Here is a 20,713-nt window from a genome sequence, read left to right as displayed (position 1 = left end):
CTGAGCTAGGCTACATACATGGTTACTCTCGGTGCTGAGAGAGTTAACAACTTGCTAGCAGCCACTTCATTTGGCTGGAGAATTTCAGTAGCTTAGTTCTGATGCTAAAATCGCTAGCGGGCAATCACTAGGAGTAGCAAATCATTTCAAAACAGATGACACACATGGCTCTCCATGGAGTACTGCAATGCTTCACTCATGTGCAACTGATCACTACAAGATGCTATTGCATACTACTAGTGGAGCTTACACCATAGGGGGCTATTTGTTTATATTTTTGTGTTTAATGAACATGCACCAACCTTCCTTGTGTTCAGGGCTAGTGCAAGGATTTTTGACACCGCTGCCACCCCCTGACTCCACCCCCTTTTCCCTGCCCTTGTAAACCCCATCTTTTTAATAAAGCGTCCATCAAATGTAGCCTCACCAGTGCCCATCAATGCAGCCTCACCAGTGCCCATCAATGCAACCTCACCAGCGCCCATCAATGCAGCCTACCAGCACCCATTAATGCAACCTCACCAGCTCCCCATCAATGCAGCCTCACTAGCGCCCACCAAATGCAGCCTACCAACGCCCATCAATGCAGCCTCACCAGCTCCCCATCAATGCAGCCTCACCAGCGCCCATCAAATGTAGCATCACCTGCACCCATCAAATGCAGCCTACCAGCGCCCATTAATGCAACCTCACCAGCACCCATCAAATGCAGCCTCACCAGTTCCATTCAATGCAGCCTCACCAGCGCCCTATCAATGCAGCCTACCAGTGCCCATTAATGCAACCTCCCCAGCGCCCATTAATGTAACCTCACTAGTGCCCATCAAATGCAGCCTCACCAGTGCCCATCAATGCAGCCTCAGCAGCACCCCATCAATGCAGCCTACCAACCCCCCTTTAATGCAACCTCACCAGCGCCCATTAATGTAACCTCACCAGTGCCCATCAAATGCAGCCTATCAGAGCCCATCAATGCAGCCTACCAGTGCCCATTAATGCAACCTCACCAGCGCCCATCAAATGCAGCCTCACTAGTGCCCATCAATGCAGCCTACCAGCTCCCATCAAATGTGGCATCACCTGCACCCATCAAATGCAGCCTACCAGCGCCCATCAATGCAGTCTACCAGTGCCCATCAATGCAGCCTAACCAGTGTCCTATCAATGCAGCCTACCAGCGCCCATTAATGTAACCTCACCAGGGCCCATCAAATGCAGCCTCACCAGCGGCAATCAAATGCAGCCTCACCAGCGCCCATCAATGCAGCCTACCAGCACCCATCAATACAGCCTACCAGCGCCTAACAATGCAGCCTACCAGCACCCATCAAATGCAACCTCACCAGCACCCATCAAATGTAGCCTCACCAGCGCCCATCAAATGTAGCCTCATCTGCACCCATCAAATGCAGCTTTACCAGCACCCATCAATGCAGCCTACCAGCACCCATCAATGAATGTTTGCTTGCTTCCATTCATTCGGGAGTCAGGATACAGACACAGTCCTTCCCCACCACTGCACCTCTGACACAATAGTGCGAACGGAACGGTGGCTGCCTGCTGATGCTGAGACTTAGTTGATTGCTGCAGAGAGAAGAGACCAGGAACCCCAATGGCTGGGCGCCCTAGGCGGCTTCCTAGTTTGCCTAGTGGTAGCACTGGCCCTGCTTGGGTTAATGCATCCTATTCTGTTTGCACCACAGAAGCAAAGCTCATTGGGGTGTCATTCAGAAGGGCAACACTTGTAAATATGGCCTCAGTGATCATTTGCTTGTCCTAGTGATTAATCCTTAGCAGTGTTAGTGGCAGGATTGGGTTTCTAAAGTCTCCTGTGTAGGTCTAGTCTAATCTTGTTTTTGTTTTTTTTAAACACAGATTTTTACATACTGTCCCTGGTTTTACTGGACTGGCAATCCTCATGGGCCCCCTAGTGGCATGGGGCCCTCGGGCAGTGCCTGAATGGTCAGTCCGCCCCTGGCTGTATATAAAATGCAATTTTTTCAGATCAAAAATTGTTTCCCAGTGCTAAATCTTTCATCCGATTTCAAAATTGCTGTGTTTGTAAATTCCAAAAGCCAATATAAAGGAATAGTAGTGGTAAAAAAAGCACTTGTGGGTTTAACCAATCTTGTTTTTTTGTACAGTTCTCCTTTAAGGGGGCGTGGCTGGGGGATGTCCTATGCCTGCATACTTTTGCTGATAGGTGTCCCTCATTCCCATCTCAAAAAGTTGGGAGGTATGCAAAAACTGCTGATCTACTGGGATTTTCACACACAACCATCCCTCGGGTTTACAGAGAATGGTACGAAAAAAAGAAACTATCCAGTGAGCAGCAGTTCTGTGATTGAAAATGTCTTGTTGATGTCACAGGAGAATGGGCAGATGATTGAGATAATAAAAGGTAGCAGTAGCTCAAATAACCACTCGTTACAGCCAAGGCATGCAGAATACCATCTCTGAACACACAATACATCAAACCTTGAAGCAGATGGGCTACAGCAGCAGAAGACCACACCGGGTGCCACTCCTGTCAGCTAAGAACAGGAAACTGAGGCCACAATTCACACAGGATCACCAAAATTGGACAATAGAAGATTAGAAAAATGTTGCCTGGTCTGATGAGTCTCGATTTCAGCTGCGACATTCAGATGGTGGGGTCAGAATTAGTGTAAACATGAAATCATGGATCCATCTTGCCTTGTATCAACTAGGGATGAGCTTCGAGTTCGAGTCAAACACATTGCCTGTTCGGTGAACAACGAACAATTGGAAAAACCGGACTTGCGGCTATAATGAATTGTAGGCTCCCGGCAATTCAGAAAGCATTCATTCATAAAAATAAAATAAAAAAAAAGCGTGGGGGTCACCCCAAATTCAATCAAGACCTATCAATTAGGTCTGGTATGGATATTAAGGGGAACCCCGCTGTCAATTTAAAAAAAAAATGACGTGGGGTTCCCCCCCCACCCCCTATGAGTCAAGGGGAAAGCCAGGCTTCCCCAGTCACGTAGCAAAGGGTGCGTTAGAGGGGGCGGGGTCACGTGACGGGTGGCCCCACCTCACCTATAAAAGAAATGTCACAGCTTCAGCAGCGTCATTCGCCAGGCTGTGTCCGGCGGAGAGAGGAGGCCGGCAATGTTGCGCTTTGAAGATCTTCTCATCGCTGGACAGAAGAGGAGATCACCCGTCGCTGGATACAGACAACATTGGAGCAGGGAGCCACACCTAGTGGATTACCATCCCTGGATTTTTTTTCTTTTTTTTTATTAATAAAGGACTTTTTTCTACGGTGTGTGTGTTTTACAACTATTTACACTTCCTTTGTGAAATGGTAGGGGTACAATTTACCCCATTACCAATTCACATAGGGGGGGGGCAGGATCTGGGGGTCCCCTTTGTTAAAGGGGTCTTCCAGATTCTGATAAGCCCCCCGCCCGCAGACCCCCACAACCACCGGGCAAGGGTTGTGGGGATGAGGCCCTTGTCCCCATCAACATGGGGACATCCTCCCCATGTTGAGGGCATGTGACCTGGTACGGTTCAGGAGAGGGCGGGGCCGCACTCTGTCTTCCCCTCTTTTCTGCGGCCGGCAGGGTTAATGTGCTCGGATAAGGGGTCTGGTGTGGATTTTTGGGGAAACTCCATGCCATTTTTTTTTTAAAATTTGGGGTGGAGTTCCCCTTAAAATCCACACCAGACCTGAAGGGTCTGTAATGGATATTTGGGGAGAACCCCACGTCATTTTTTTTAAATTGACGGCGGGGTTCCCCTTAATATCCATACCAGACCTGAAGGGCCTGGTAATTGAATTTGGGGGGACCCCCACGCTTTTTTTTATTTTTTATGAATGAACCCTTTTATGAATTGCCGGGAGCCGACAATTCATTAAAGTCCGGTTTTAAATGATTTTTTTTCTTTCAGAAATGACACTTTGTGCAGGGACAGTTCTAAGTACTGAAAACTTGCGCTATTTCACATGCTAACTTTACACCCCCCCCTAGGTATGAAATTTAAAGGAATATTTCACTTTTATTGTTTCACTTTTAGCATTATTAAATTCACCGCTCCTGAAAAAATTTCAGTTTTTAAAACTTTTTTTTTGCATTGATACATGTCCCCTGGGGCAGGACCCGGGTCCCCAAACACTTTTTAGGACAATAACTTGCATATTAGCCTTTAAAATTAGCACTTTAGATTTCAAATGTTCGAGTCCCATAGACTTTAACAGGGTTCTAAAGTTCACACGAACATTTGATGTGTTCGTAAGTTCTGGTGCGAACCGAACAGGGGGGTGTTCGGCTCATCCCTAGTATCAACAGATCAGGCTGGTGGTGGTGTAATGGTGTTGGGGGGATATTTTCTTGGCACACTTTGGGCCCCTTAGTACCAATTGAGCATCGTTTAAATGCCACGGCCTACTCAAGTATTGTTGCTGACCATGTCCATCCTTTATGACTGCAGTGTCCCCATCTTCTGCACCATGTCACAAAGCTCCAATCATCTCACCACTGGACAATAAGGGTCACTGGACTCCAATGGCCTCCACAGTCACCAGATCTCATCCAATAGAGCACCTTTGGGATGTGGTGGAATGGGAGATTTGCATCATGGATGTGCAGCCGACAAATCTGCAGCAACTGTGTGATGTTAGCATATCACTATGGACCAAAATCTCTGAGGAATGTTTCCAACACCTTGTTGAGTCTATTAAGTCTATGCCACAAAGAATGAAGGCAGTTCTGGAGGCAAAAGGAGGTCCAACCCGGTACTAGCAAGGTGTACCTAAAAAGTATATATATACACTATATTGCCAAAAGTATTGGGACACCTGCCTTTACACACACATGAACTTTAATAGCATCCCCGTCAATATTGAGTTGGCCCACCCTTTGTAGCTATAACAGCTTCAACTCTTCTGGGAAGGCTGTCCACAAGGTTTAGGAGTGTGTCTATGGGAATGTTTGACCATTCTTCCAGAAGCGCATTTGTGAGGTCTGGCACTGAGGTTGGATGAGAAGGTCTGGCTCGCAGTCTCCACTCTAATCCTGGAAATGAAGATATGAGGGCTTCAGATGCCCACAGCTAACATGGAACCTGCCTGCTTCGGAGATCAGTAAGTAAAAAACTATTTTTAAAGAAAGTAAAATTGCAACACATACAAGTGGGTTTGACATGTTGTAAATGTTAATGTACATGTTGCACCCAGGTGCTAAGTGTAGGGTTTTTTGTGTAAGCTGCCAGTAGAGGTAAATTTAAGCAGGCCTATGCTGCGAGCTAGGCCTGTTTGTTTTTGATCTGGGGGCAGGGTATTGGTTTAGTGTAGCAGTGGGTGACTGACATGTGCTTTGTTTCTTGGGTGCCTCCTCTGTTTCCAGGGAAAAGGTTCTGGAAGAGGGGCAGGGCTGAGAGCTAGAGTGACATGGAGTACATGTGAGGAGCTCTGACCAATCCCCAACTAGGATTGGCAGCTGGCAGGCCTCCTACATATACCCATTGTCAGCCTGCTGGGGGAGGAGTTATCAGCTGGGTTAACTGAAGGATGGAGTGCTAGACTGCCATGCAGGAGGGGGGGGGGGTGTAACTCCAGCGAAGGAGCTGGGAGGGAGCCTCTCCTTATACGCTCATGGAGAGGTGTCCTGAAACAGGAGCTGGAAGAGGCAGTTGGTTTGCACATCCAGAGAAAGTCCTTCAGGAAGGATCCAGGGCAGATGTTGGTGAGTGGAAAGCACAGGGGAGAGATCTGAAAGAGTCATGCCAGGGGATCTGGATGCAGAGCCAGAGGGAGAGACTGTGGACTTTGTGTCAAATCGATGCAGCCATGAGGGGAGGCAGGATTTGCAAGTCAGGCTTGCTGGGATCAGTAGTTCGTCACTATTAAATCTTTTCAAATAACCGGTTGCTGCCATGAAGGGGTACTGCAGGCCCAGGCCTACAACGGTTTCATCTACTAAATTAACTGGGAATTATTTAGTGTGAGGCCTAGTCATGTTCTGATGGCGTGACAGGATTACTAAGAGTGTGACAGAAAGTAGTGTGCTGGAGGGAGAAGTGTTCTGAGGTAAAAGTCAGTCAAGCTGTGTGCTGGAGGAAGAAGTGTTCTGAGGTAAAAGTCAGTCAAGCTGTGTGCTGGAGGAAGAAGTGTTCTGAGGTAAAAGTTGGTCAAGCAGTATGCTGGAGGGAGAAGTGTTCTGAGGTAAAAGTCAGTGAAGCTGTGTGCTGGAGGAAGAAGTGTTCTGAGGTAAAAGTCGGTCAAGCTGTGTGCTGGAGGAAGAAGTGTTCTGAGGTAAAAGTCAGTCAAGCTGTGTGCTGGAGGAAGAAGTGTTCTGAGGTAAAAGTCAGTCAAGCAGTGTGCTGGAGGGAGAAGTGTTCTGAGGTAAAAGTCGGTTAAGCAGTGTGCTGGAGGAAGAAGTGTTCTGAGGTAAAAGTCAGTCAAGCAGTGTGCTGGAGGGAGAAGTGTTCTGAGGTAAAAGTCAGTCAACCTGTGTGCTGGAGGAAGAAGTGTTCTGAGGTAAAAGTCGGTCAAGCAGTGTGCTGGAGGGAGAAGTGTTCTGAGGTAAAAGTCAGTCAACTTAGCTGTGTGCTGGAGGAAGAAGTGTTCTGAGGTAAAAGTCGGTCAAGCTGTGTGCTGGCAGAAGAAGTGTTCTGAGGTAAAAGTCGGTCAAGCTGTGTGCTGGAGGAAGAAGTGTTCTGAGGTAAAAGTCGGTCAAGCTGTGTGCTGGAGGAAGAAGTGTTCTGAGGTAAAAGTCAGTCAAGCTGTGTGCTGGAGGAAGAAGTGTTCTGAGGTAAAAGTCAGTCAAGCAGTGTGCTGGAGGGAGAAGTGTTCTGAGGTAAAAGTCGGTCAAGCAGTGTGCTGGAGGAAGAAGTGTTCTGAGGTAAAAGTCAGTCAAGCAGTGTGCTGGAGGGAGAAGTGTTCTGAGGTAAAAGTCAGTCAACCTGTGTGCTGGAGGAAGAAGTGTTCTGAGGTAAAAGTCGGTCAAGCAGTGTGCTGGAGGGAGAAGTGTTCTGAGGTAAAAGTCAGTCAACTTAGCTGTGTGCTGGAGGAAGAAGTGTTCTGAGGTAAAAGTCGGTCAAGCTGTGTGCTGGCAGAAGAAGTGTTCTGAGGTAAAAGTCGGTCAAGCTGTGTGCTGGAGGAAGAAGTGTTCTGAGGTAAAAGTCGGTCAAGCTGTGTGCTGGAGGAAGAAGTGATCTGAGGTAAAAGTTGGTCAAGTTGTGTGCTGGAGGAAGAAGTGATCTGAGGTAAAAGTTGGTCAAGCAGTGTACTGGAGGGAGAAGTTTTCTGAGGTAAAAGTTGGTCAAGCAGTGTACTGGAGGGAGAAGTGTTCTGAGGCAAAAGTCGGTCAAGCAGTGTGCTGGAGGGAGAAGTGTTCTGAGGTAAAAGTTGGTCAAGCAGTGTGCTGAAGGGAGAAGTGTTCTGAGGTAAAAGTCGGTCAAGTAGTGTGCTGGAGGGAGAAGTGTTCTGAGGTAAAAGTCGGTCAAGCAGTGTGCTGGAGGGAGAAGTGTTCTGAGGTAAAAGTCGGTCAAGCAGTGTGCTGGAGGGAGAAGTGTTCTGAGGTAAAAGTCGGTCAAGCAGTGTGCTGGAGGGAGAAGTGTTCTGAGGTAAAAGTCAGTCAACTTAGCTGTGTGCTGGAGGAAGAAGTGTTCTGAGGTAAAAGTCGGTCAAGCTGTGTGCTGGCAGAAGAAGTGTTCTGAGGTAAAAGTCGGTCAAGCTGTGTGCTGGAGGAAGAAGTGTTCTGAGGTAAAAGTCGGTCAAGCTGTGTGCTGGAGGAAGAAGTGATCTGAGGTAAAAGTTGGTCAAGTTGTGTGCTGGAGGAAGAAGTGATCTGAGGTAAAAGTTGGTCAAGCAGTGTACTGGAGGGAGAAGTTTTCTGAGGTAAAAGTTGGTCAAGCAGTGTACTGGAGGGAGAAGTGTTCTGAGGCAAAAGTCGGTCAAGCAGTGTGCTGGAGGGAGAAGTGTTCTGAGGTAAAAGTTGGTCAAGCAGTGTGCTGAAGGGAGAAGTGTTCTGAGGTAAAAGTCGGTCAAGTAGTGTGCTGGAGGGAGAAGTGTTCTGAGGTAAAAGTCGGTCAAGCAGTGTGCTGGAGGGAGAAGTGTTCTGAGGTAAAAGTCGGTCAAGCAGTGTGCTGGAGGGAGAAGTGTTCTGAGGTAAAGGTCTGTCAAGCTGTGTGCTGGAGGGAGAAGTGATCTGAGGTAAAAGTCTGTCAAGTTTAGGGTCAGCCATCTTGTCCTTTTTGAGAAGCGTGACACAGTTACTATATTTCTTCAAGAGTACTAATCTGTTCTATGGGCATCCCATGTCCCTTTTCCCCAACCAAGTTCAATCCCCTAATAAAATAACAAAAACAAGCAAGAGACTGTTCATTGACTAAAGGAGTGTGTCTAATGGATGTCTGGCAGCAGGGTGAAATGTGTGGATGTTGTAACTTGTAGCAACCAACCGCTTTATAGACGTTTTGGACAAATGCAAAGCAGTTTAAAAAAAAAAAAAAAAAAAGAAGGTGTTTGGGGGGTTGGAACTCTGCTTTAATATAGTATAAACATAATGTATTTTTTTTATGTATAGTATAAATATAGTATAAGGAAAAAGGGCTTGAGGCATGTAAATTGTACCAATGCAGGGCGCTGTGGCTTAGTTGGTTAAAGCGCCTGTCTAGTAAACAGGAGATCCTGAGTTCGAATCTCAGCAGTGCCTGCCTTTTCTTAAAGGTTTAATTCACCTTTGCACAAAAAGTGCCTATATAGGGGCCACAAGATGAAACAAAACTGTGCTGCTATGAAGAATATTGAATAATGCAGCTGCTATTGCTTCATGCTATTTTCACTCTTCCAGAAGCCTTCCCGAAAAAGTCCCATAGCCGCCGGTTTTTCCATTCCTGTTTATAATACTATGATGCTTCAGCCGATGCTCCAGCCATTAATGCTTACATCCGCAACACAAAAATACACTCTTTCTTGAATTTAAGCTTTCAGGAAGCTTTCAAATTCTTATATGCCCCTGTCTGTATTTCTCCTCCACCAATTGGGCCAGGGTCGTGGGGAAGAGTCTTTTGACATCGTCAACATGAGTACAAGGTGCTTTTCCAGGGGGGCTCCTGGCAAGGTTTCCTCACCATGTTAAAGGCATGGGCCTTGTGGCATTTAAGGTGGCCCCTCACCTTTTATTTTTGGTCCCTCCCAAATCCATAGCAGACCTCAATCTAGAATAAGGGTCTGGTATACATTTTGGGAGGAACCCACATCCTGAGTTCGAATCTCAGCAATGCCTGCCTTTTCTTGAACACTTAGTTCGCAGCAGAAAAACTGGCTATATAGTTATAGGGAACCAGCAGATAAAAACAAATTGTGTTGATAATTATTGAATAACAATGTACCTGCTTTAGACGTAGGCCATTTTCGCCTTCATGAAAAACTTCAATACCGTGTTTGCCCAAAAATAAGACCTACCCTGAAAATAAGACCTAGCGTTATTTTCCAGGAGGGCTGCAATATAAACCCTACCCCAAAAATAAGCCCTAGTTTAAAATGCTTGTAAAATCCTATAATCCACTCTATTACAGTGGTATATAATGTACAATGTGTGTGTTCCTGTAATATAATTGCGAGGAAGAGAGCTCCGGTGGGTCATAGAAGCACAGAGCAGTGCTGTAATGAAGGTATTTGGCACAATTATATTACAGAAACACACACTTTGTACATTATATAATACTGTAATAGAGTGTATTATAGGATTTTACAAGCATTTTAACTCAGTTCACACTGGGGATTGATGTCAGGCAGGGAGGGAGAGGGGGAGAGAAGACAGCATATTACATGGTAAGACCTACCCCTAAAATAAGCCCTACTGTGTTGCCAAAATTAATATAAGATCCGGGCTTATTTTCGGGGAAACACAGTAGTTGGTGTTCTCCCATCCTGTAACATTGCTAGAATGTTATTATGACGTTTCAGAAGACCCTTCAGCTATTGATGCCCCCCTCCGACATCACAAGAGCACACTCTCTCTCTCTCAGGTGGGAGCTGAATCGCATGCATAGTCATGGTAGAAATGCAGCTACTATCCATGACGGCTTCCTTGCTGTCAATGGGTGCTAAGGAAGCAGCAAGTGCCAACCTGCTTAGCAACCAGTGTTGTCACCCTATTCCATTAATTTATTTGCCATCAATCCCCAGCCATGTTAAGAAAGGGGTGGAGTTAGCATGACAATACTGATCAAATATCGCCACATCACCACATGATAAAGGAGCTTCTCAAAGGCAGTAAGGGTTTGCCCATCATCGCTACCCAACTGAGGGTGTTCTTTGCTTGCAACGGCATCTGCAGGACTTTGATCAAACAGTAGACTGTGGTGGAAGCTCCATGTCCTATTTTTTCCTCTTCCCTGCTTTCTTAGAAGTCCTTTCATATGGGTCAAATTTGACAGCTCCATTCCCATATAATTGGGACACCCCATCCCCTTATATTTTTTTTTTTTTGAAAAGCCTATGGCATGTGAACACACCCAAAAAACTCCACCCGGTGCAGAAATAATGTGCACACACATAAAGAGTGTTCACAAAAACGTGCAGACGAGTGCAACGTCAAGTGGTCCTCCTGTGAAGAAAGGACCCAAAACCCTAACCCCCCGGGGCATTAGGCTCCAGACGGGGACTGAGGTACTGTGGTCCAAGCAACCGAAGCCGACACGGACCCAACTTCCTCGGAGGGACTGCCGAAACAGAACCCTCCCAGTACTAGGTGAGTAGGTGGGGCTCCCCCGAAGGGAGACCCCATGAGAGCAGGCGAACTAAGCCAGAAGGCCATGTCCACCTACTCCCAAGACGTTTAGGGCTGGCCTAAGGACCGGCACCCTACTGATCACACAGTGAGACAAAACTCCATCCCCTTATAATTGGGACACTCCTGATATTAATTGGGGCTACATGAGATTAACCTGGACTTGTGGAAGCCAAATACTGCCCACAAGTTGATCAGAGACAAGTCACTGTGGAGTCTGTTCATGACCTACCTCTAACCACTTGAAAGGTGGTCTTGATGAATGTTTCTTCAAATAGGCTCACCAACAGGCACACAGATCTGACATTGATGGAGGTCCAAGGGGGGTTACCTCTTAGGACATTCATGTATGCCAGGAACCTGTGCAGATACAAGCAATACCCCATTTGCATCATCCAGGAGTAACCTGATTTCCATTTTTGGGATAGTTTCCATTACCATAGTTACATAGTTGGTAAGGTTTAAAAAAGACAACCTTACCAATATCCTGTTGAAGTCCCTGGAACCAAAACTACTGTGTTTCCCCGAAAATAAGCCCTGGGCATTTATTAATTTGGGCAACAAAAGACACAGTAGGGCTTATTTTCAGGGTAGGTCTTACCATGTAATGTGATGTCTTCTCGAGTTAAAATGCTTGTAAAATCCTATAATCCACTCTATTACAGTAGTATATAATGTGTCTGTTCCTGTAATATAATTGTGCCAAATACCTTAGTTATAGCGCTGCTCTGCGCATCTGTGACCCGCCGTAGATCTCTTCCCTGCAATTATATTACAGAAACAGATTTTAGGGTAGGGCTTATATTGCAGCCCTCCTGGAAAATAATGCTAGGTCTTATTTTCAGGGTAGGTCTTATTTTCGGGGCACTGATAGCGCTGCATTGATGAGGCGGCACTGATGAAGCTGCACTGGTTATCCGTGTAAACAATGTGCTGACAGGTTTGCCAGTTATCGGCACTCCTTTCCTCTCACAGACACAGCATGTGAGGAAAGGACTGCTGATAACTAGCAAGTCTGTTTACATGTGATCAGCTGTGATTGGACACAGCTGATCACATGGTAAAGGGCTGCTTTGATTAGCCCTTTACTCTGATTTGTAAAAAGCTATGTTCAAAGGACAATGCGGTCACAGATTGTGCCCAACGGCGCAGCCCAGGGGGTGGGGTTCTGGGAGGTCATCTATGGATCTATAGTACTATCTTGTAGCCCTTGTTTGGCTATAGCGTGGTACTAAAGTGTTTTTTTGGGGGGGGGTCATTTGTTGATTGAAATTCATTATTTCTAATAAATTCGTGACTTCGCAAAAATTTGTATTAGTTATGTTATGTTTAGATGCGGCATGTGTAAATTCAAAAATTTGTAAATTAGAAAATGTGGAAGTTCAAAAATTAGAAAATCCGAAATAATAACTAACTAATAATAACTAACTACAGTGGAACCTCGGATTACAAGCATAATCCGTTCCAGGAGTATGCTCGTAATCCAAAGTACTCTAAATCAAAGTGAGTTTTCCCATTAAAGTCAATGGAAACCAAAATAATTTGTTCCGCATTGACTTCAATGGGATGCAATACTGCATGTGGCCAGAGGCGGGGGGCGCCGAAGAGCCTCGGAAACAGCCGAAAAGGCCCGAGGACACTTCGGCTGACCTCGGCAAACCTCGGAAAGACTTCCTACCCGATATTTGCCAAGGTCAGACGTGCTGTTCTCGAGCCTTTCCGTGCATTTTCGAACGGCGCAGATTGCCTGGGATCGGCGACATTTAGCTCTGCTCGGCTCCCCCCACCTCAGGCCAAAAGCGGTACTGCACACCGCTTTGGCCTGAATCATGCTCGTATTGCGAGACAACACTCGCAAACCGAGTCACGTATTTTGTTAAATACAATGCTCGTATTGCAAAACGTTCATTAACCACATTACTCGCAATCCGAGGTTCCACTGTATTAAATTATAGGTATTGGAATTTCCTTTCAAATTTGTCTGTTAGTGAACGTAACGAATACAAATTTATCCAAAGTTACGAATTATCCAAATGAACGAATGCCGCATCTAAACGAATGGAATGTAACTAATTAATAATAATAAATGATAATAATAAAAATATTTAAATTTTGTTATTATTATTTATTTATTTATTACATTCCATTAATTAAGATGCGGCATTCGTTATTTTGGATAATTCGTAACTTCGAATAAATTCGTATTAGTTACGTTCATTAACAGCCAAATTTGAAAGGAAATTACAAAACCTATAATAGTTCGGAATAGTTATTATTTGTAGTTAGTTAGGTATTATTTCGGATTTTCGGGTTTACGTTCTTCTTTTCGGATTTTCATTCTATCAAATTTTGGGAATTTTCATTCTTATTTTCAGATTTCGTTCTTATTTTCGGATTTTCGAATTTACGAGTTTTCGGAAAAATTCGAATTTTTGTTAATTTTAATATTTCCAAATTAACAAATGTTTAAAATTTTGTTGAAAACGGATTTTGGAACGAAGGGAATTGCACATGTCTAATAAATTATATATATATATATATATATATATATATATATATATATATATATATATATATATATATATATATATATATAATGTTTTTTTCAAAAAAAGTAGTTACCTGTATTGCTATCATGCAACTTTGCCTATTATTGCTGGTCTTCTGGCGCCACCTGCTGACATTTCATATTACACTTCAGGGCTAAGTTAATTTTTAATAAAGGACTTACTGGGGTGAGGGGGCAGCTGTGTGACTTTCTACACAAATGTCAGTAAAAAAAATACAAACACACAATCATGCTCTGATGTCGAATGATACATAAATGTGTAATCTTCCCATCTACCTCTTCTGGAAAAAAAAAGTCACACTGCCAATTACAAAGATGGCCACCACTGCAGACTGATGAGCAAATTTGGCCACACCCTCTTGCTTGTCACTTCCTGTATGCAAATATCACACAGGAATCATGGGAAAGGAATCCTGTGTCATTTATATTAGATCAGTTTGGATTGTATTTAAAGGAATGGACTCATTAAAAGTTTTACAAAGTGGAATTTGTAATTTTTAAAAAGAGAATAAATAATATAACCTATCAGTAATAATGTCTCCCTGAGCTGAGTGATGATGTCATAATATTGGGTGTTGTGTGAGATCATTACATTGTATTGTCAGTGAGGTCAATCCTTACCTGTTCCTCCTTATGGAGAAACAGAAATGATGAATGGAGGAGGATGAGTGCTGATTACACAATCTCCCCCACTGCCTTGAATGACAACTCAGGGTGGTGTAATTCTGATACTGACAATCGCAATCTTTAATAGTTTAACAACATAATAACCTGGCACACTGCTGTCTTAAAGTGGAGGTTCACCCGGAAATTAAATTTTTAAGATTAGATTGATGCTCATTTTGTCAAGGGGTATCAGGTAGTTTTTTTTAAAATCAAAGCCGTACTTACCGTTTTAGAGATACATTTTCTCCGCCGCTTCCGGGTATGGGCTGCGGGACTGGGCGTTCCTTCTTGATTGACAGTCTTCCGACGGTCGCATCTATCGCGTCACGATTTTCTGAAAGTAGCCGAACGTCGGTGCGCAGGCGCCGTATAGAGCCGCACCGACGTTCGGCTTCTTTCGGCTACTCGTGACGCGATAGATGCGACCGTCAGAAGCCTGTCAGAAGACTGTCAATCAAGAAGGAACGCCCAGTCCCGAAGACCATACCCGGAAGCGGCGGAGAAGATCGCTCTCTATAAAACTACCTGATTCCCCTTGACAAAATGAGCATGAATCTAATCTTAAATTTTTTTTTTTAGGGTGAACTCCTGCTTTAATAGAGTAAGGCTGAGGCAAGCTTGTTTGATGCTGCAATCACAGTGATTCCTGTGTGGGTTCCCGAATCGCAGACAGTTCTCTATGAGCTGCTACAGATGTCAATATAAAGTTGATGATTCCCCCCATTTGGTTTGCAGATGGGATTGCACGAGTGTGAAAAATTTGATTCCAATGGACAAAAAAAGGGCCCAGCACAATTTTGGTGCGAATGCGATTCCAGCTGTACAAACCGTAGGGCTGAATTTGCATCACACAGACATCACATGTGATGTCTGGCAACGCATAAGTGTTGACCCAGTCAGGTAAAACGTTTTTTTTTTTTTTGCTATCTCTGCTGTTTTTGGGGGACATTCCTTCCTATTGGGGGGATTTTCCTTCATATTCCACAGCTGGTTCGCACCACCAGTTTGACTCGTCATGTGACTTGATGGTTTTATGTCACACCACGTGACAAGTCGCACCCTGTTTGCGGCAAGGGAACCGTTCAAATTGCTGCAACTTTGAAAAAGGTTCCTGCTCTATTTATGCACAATTTCAGTGCGACTTGCCTTGACACTTGTTATGTGAAGCCGCACGGATATCAGCAAGCTGCACATGAAATTGAACTGCTTTGAAGTAGTGCGACTTCAAAACCGCACTGGTGGGAACCAGGGCTAAGGGCTGGTTCACACCACAAAAAACGCACGCTGGATCTGATCCGAAAGCATTTATGCATGCACATTCTGGTGCGTTTTTTGATGCATTTCTGGATGCCTTCCAGATGCTTTTTTTCAGTTTTTTTTTACTGTACTGGGGTCCAATGCGTTTTTTTCTGGTGCGTTTTTTATGTGTTTTACTGCATTCCAGTACAGTCCCATGCAGGTAAAATACAGCATGTTCTATTATTTTCTGGAATTGACCACACTGGTGTGAACTATGCAATTTAAAACCATAAAACCTACTATGCATGCATTTTTTTTTGTTCATATGATTTTTATTAGTTTTTTTAACAATACAAAACATAAAAACATTTCCTACAAATAACCCCGCCCTTACACACCTCAAAAAAAAAAAAAAAAGAGCAAACCACACACTGGCATTACAAATGCATGCGTTATTTATTTGAAAACAAAAAAAAAAACACACTGGACTGCATGTGGTGTGAACCGGTCCTAACAGAGGAAGTGAAGGACTCCATAATTGTCACCTGAGCTGGTGTCCCCATTGGAAGATTTCTCCTCTATTTCTGTCCTGGGGACAACTCAAAATGTGTTAATGGTATGTAGCGGTGCACTCTGGGCACAAGTTCAAAAGATCCACACATCACCTTGTTGTCTGACCCTCCATTCATCCATCTGTCACACTTCCATTTCTTTAGGCATAATGAAGAGTCACTTGCTTTACCTTGAGGTATTTTTTGTACTATAAAAAGGGATTTCTTGGGTATAGTTGGGCAAGGGTGCGATGACATGGGTTGCCCATAGAAATTAGCACTTAGTAGATTAGATTCTGATGATAAGGCACAGCAAAGATTGTATTTTAAGTGACCTGTGTCACTGCAGACTATTGCTCCCTTCATGCTGCCCTGTTTAGGATAAGTCACTCTGAATGACTGTTGTGATGAACAGTTACCCAAATGCCGGCTATGTGTCCAGAAGGTATCCTCATACACCCCCCTCCGACCCCACAGTCTCTATAGTGCAAATGGTAACTGCCAGACTACTAGGCAGAGGGACAGTCAGATGGACAGGGGGACCGTGGGATGGACAGGGGGACCGTGGGATGGACAGGGGGACAGTGGGATGGATAGGGGGACACTGGGAACATTCTGAAACTCATGGGACAGGGGCGGACTGAGCTGCCATAGCGCTGGGACAGGCAGCCTGGCTCCGCCTCATCCTCCACCTGACTGTACTACTCCTAATCACTGGTTGCTATAGCCGCCTGGCGTCTGGCAACCAGAGACGTCACGGCCGGGACTCCCTCCCCGCCCACCACCTTCAAGGCTGCTTACATCCTCCAGGTTGAGTTCTGGTATCATCTGCCTGCGTTTGTCCCAGCCTGTCAGCCCACCCATCATTTGCATTGCCTTTGTATTATTAGCCCTGTCACTGTGCCTCTGTCTAGTTTGAGTCCTGGCATTTTCAGCATCTTATGTCACCACCCACCGGCCCGCCCACTCCCTATTAGACTTGTAGAACATAGTCTAGGGAAGAGCTACAGGTGGTGGGCGGGTCAGTGGGTGGGGATAGAAGTCAGCAGAAGATGCAGAAAATGTCAGGACTGCATCACCAACAGAGCTAAGAATACTAAAGCAATGCATGTGGTGGGCTGACAGATGGGGACAGAAGGAGACTGAAGATGCAGAGACTAAACCCAAGAACAAGAAGAACTACAGGTACAATGCCACTATGTTCTGCTCTTTCCAGCTGAGTCTGCGTCCCCTATCCATCCCACTGTACCCCTATGCATCTCACTGTCCTCCTGTCCATCTCACTGTCCCCCTATCAATCTCACTGTCCCCCTGTCCATCCCACTGTTCCCCCGTCAATCCCACTGTCCCCCTATCCATCCCAATGTCCATCCCACTGTCCCCCCGTCCATCCCACTGTCCCTCCCGTCCATCCCACTGTCCCCCCCCCGTCGATTCCCACTGTCCCCCCCCGTCGATCCCACTGTCCTCCCCGTCTATCCCACTGTCCATCCCATTGTCCCCCTGTCCATCTCACTGTCCCCTTGTCCATCCCACTGTCCCCCTGTCTATCCCACTGTCCCCTGTCCATCCCACTGTCCCTCTATCCACCCCACTGTCCCCCTGTCCATCCCCCTGTCAGTCCCGCTATCCATCCCACTGTCCCCCCGTCCATCCCACTGTCCCCCTGTCCATCCCACTGTCCCTCTCTCCAACCCACTGTCCCCCTGTCCATTCCACTGTCCCTCTATCCACCCCACTGTCCCCCTGTCAGTCCTCCTGTCGGTCCTGCTGTCCATCCCATTGTCATTCCGGGACACTGTATTGTCCCGGAATGGAGGTGTCCGGGAAAAGGGACAGAGATGTCAATTACGGGATCATCCCGGGGAATCCAGGACACGTGGGCACCCTAGCCGTCATGTACCCACTGACCTGTTCCGTGGCCCCCAGTCCATGAAAGAGACATGGTTCAACCGCACAGTTCAGCAGTAACAGTTCCAGGTTTCTTTTCTTAGTATAGAATTCCTATTTTGCAGTGTTAAAGAAAGGTGGTCCTCCATCAGGACTTTCTCCTCAGCACCTTGTAGGCCCTTAGGCCTGGGGCCCCCTACACAGAGACTACTACCCCATCTTCTTCTCTCTCACAACTCTCCCCAGTGGCATGTTACCTCAGCTTATATAGCAGGCCCGCCCCAAGTTGGGGATTGGCAGAGCTGCCACACAAGCTGCTTGTCACTCAGAGCCTCCAGCTCCACCCCCCTTCCAGAAGATTCTCCTGAAGGCAATTACAGTAATATGTAAGTATAATACATTAAAGAATAGCAATAAGATGTAATATTGCCAATATGAATTATGATGATATAATAAAATATATAATTATTTAACCACTTGCCGACCGCCCACCGCCGTTATACGTCGACAAGTTGGCTCGGCTGGGCGAGAGCACGTAGTATGACATCCTCTCTCCCAGCCCCCGACTCCGGTGCGTGTGCCCGGCGGGCGCGATCGCCGCCGGGCACACGCGATCGCTCGGTACAGAGCAGGGACCGGGAGCTGTGTGTGTAAACACACAGCTCCCGGTCCTGTCAGCAGGGGAAATGCTGATCTTCGGTTCATATAATGTATGAACCGAGGATCAGTGTTTCCCCTAGTGATGCCACCCCCCCCCCCCCCCCACAGTAAGAACACACCCAGGCATACTTAACCCCTTCCCCGCCCCCAAGTGTTAACCCCTTGCTGCCAGTGGCATTTTTATAGTAATCCAATGCATTTTTATAGCACTGATCGCTATAAAAATGCCAATGGTCCCAAAAATGTGTCAAAAGTGTCCGAAGTGTCCGCCATAATGTCGCAGTACCGAAAAAAAAAATCGCTGATCGCCGCCATTACTAGTAAAAAAAATATAATAAAAATGACATAAAAATACCCCCTATTTTGTAAACGCTATAACTTTTGCGCAAACCAATCAATAAACGCTTATTGCGATTTTTTTTTACGAAAAATATGTAGAAGAAAACGTATCGGCCTAAACTGAGGAAAAAAAATTTTTTTTTATATATTTTTGGGGGATATTTATTATAGCAAAATGTAAAAAATATAAATTTTTTTCAAAATTGTCGCTCTATTTTTGTTTATAGCGCAAAAACTAAAAACCGCAGAGGTGATCAAATACCACCAAAAGAAAGCTCTATTTGTGGGGAAAAAAGGACGCCAATTTTGTTTGGGAGCCACGTCACACGACCGCGCAATTGTCTGTTAAAGCGACGCAGTCCCGAATCGCAAAAAGTACTCTGGTCTTTGGGCAGCAATATGGTCCGGGGGGTAAGTGGTTAATATCTATAATATAGATAATATTAGTAATATTGTTGCAATTTCTTTCTACTATATACAGTACAGTAAAACCTTGGTTTGAGAGTAACTTGGTTTGAGAGTGTTTTGCAAGACAAGCAAAATGTTTTAATAAATTTTGCCTTGATATACAAGCGATGTCTTGATATAAGAGTAGTGTCATGTCACAGCTGAGTATAAAAGAGAAGAGAGGCACCTCTAAGAGCCGGTTCACACTGGGGCAGCACGACTTGCCAAGCGACTAGGCAAGGCGATCTGCCCACGACTTCAGAGGTGACTTGCAAAATGACTTCTGTATTGAAGTCAATGCAAGTCACCTTAAAGTCATCCCAAAGAAGTACAGGAACCTTTTTCTAAGTCGGAGCTCCTATTAGAACGGTTCCATAGTACAGAACAGAGCGCGACTTGTTAGGCGGCTAAGTCACCTGATGAGTTGCCCCTGTGTGAACCGCTCAAAGTGTAGCAATATGGTTACATTTAATGAAGGTACAATATTTAGCAACTTATTACTACACTTAGAGGTGCATCTCTTTTCTTTTATACCCTTTAAAAAATGCTTTGGATTACAAGCATGTTTCTGGAACAAATTATGCTCAAAATCCAAGATTTTACTGTATACAGGCATTTTTTTTTTTTTGAAAAGCCTATGGCGTGTGAACACACCCAAAAACTCCACCCGGTGCAGAAAAAATGTGCACACACATAAAGAGTGTTCACAAAAACGTGCAGACGGGTGCAACGTCAAGTGGTCCTCCTGTGAAGAGGGACCCAAACCCTGATCCCCCGGGGCGTTAGGCTCCAGACAGGGACTGAGGTACTGTGGTCCGAGCAACCGAAGCCGACACGGACCCAACTTACTCAGAGGGACTGCCGAAACAGAACCCTCCCAATTCTAGGTGGGGCTCCCCCGAAGGGAGACCCCATGAGAGCAAGTGAACTAAGCCAGAAGGCCATGTCCACCTACTCCCAAGACGTTCAGGGCTGGCCCGAGGCCCGGCACCCTAATAATCTCACAGTGAACAAAACGTGCACAAACAAAAATTAGACAAAAACGTGACAAACATAGGCTTAAATTAAATAAAGTGGGGGAAGGGATAGTGGAGAGGAGAGTGAAGAAGTGGTCATTGTGGTGTACAATGACCAGGCCCTCCGGCCAGGAATAAAAAAAATTCATCCGGTCCTAGCCAAAAGACCCGGCCCAGGAGGCAGGTGCTAAAAAAAGCGTGTATCTGGTGCAGTGACCATGGTATCTTAAATCAATGTGTCTGCTGGACTGCCACTCCAGGGTCACATTTTTTTTTTTCTGTTGAAAAGCCTGTGGCGTGCAAAACACAACCCAAAAACTCCACCCAGTGCAGAGAAAAATGTGCACACACATAAAGAGTGAAATCACAAAAAACTGCGACGGATGCATACGTCAGTGGTCCTCCGAAGAGGACCCGTCTCTGATCCCCCGGGGCGTTAGGCTCCTGACAGGGACTAGAGTTACTGTGGTCCATACAGCCGAAGCCATATGGACCCATCTTGGTCCAAGCAGCCGAAGCCACAAGGACCCAACATCCTCGGAGGGACTGCCGAAACAGAACCCTCCT

At 45.5% G+C, this 20,713-nt stretch overlaps 2 non-coding genes across 2 annotated transcripts; both read left to right on the top strand.

The window, feature by feature from the left end:
- The first annotated feature begins 8,613 nt into the window (after positions 1–8,613).
- Positions 8,614–8,687, top strand: TRNAT-AGU. Its single transcript has one exon. It is a non-coding gene; the product is annotated as a tRNA-Thr (tRNA).
- Positions 8,688–13,936: 5,249 nt separating this feature from the next.
- Positions 13,937–14,068, top strand: LOC120934151. The gene has a single exon (XR_005748301.1). It is a non-coding gene; the product is annotated as a U8 small nucleolar RNA (small nucleolar RNA).
- The last annotated feature ends 6,645 nt before the right edge of the window (positions 14,069–20,713 follow it).

The sequence above is a fragment of the Rana temporaria genome, chromosome 3 (genome assembly GCF_905171775.1).
Source record: "Rana temporaria chromosome 3, aRanTem1.1, whole genome shotgun sequence".
Lineage (NCBI taxonomy): Eukaryota > Metazoa > Chordata > Amphibia > Anura > Ranidae > Rana > Rana temporaria.
Note: the sequence above shows the minus strand (reverse complement) of the source record. Positions and strands in the feature narration are given on the sequence as shown.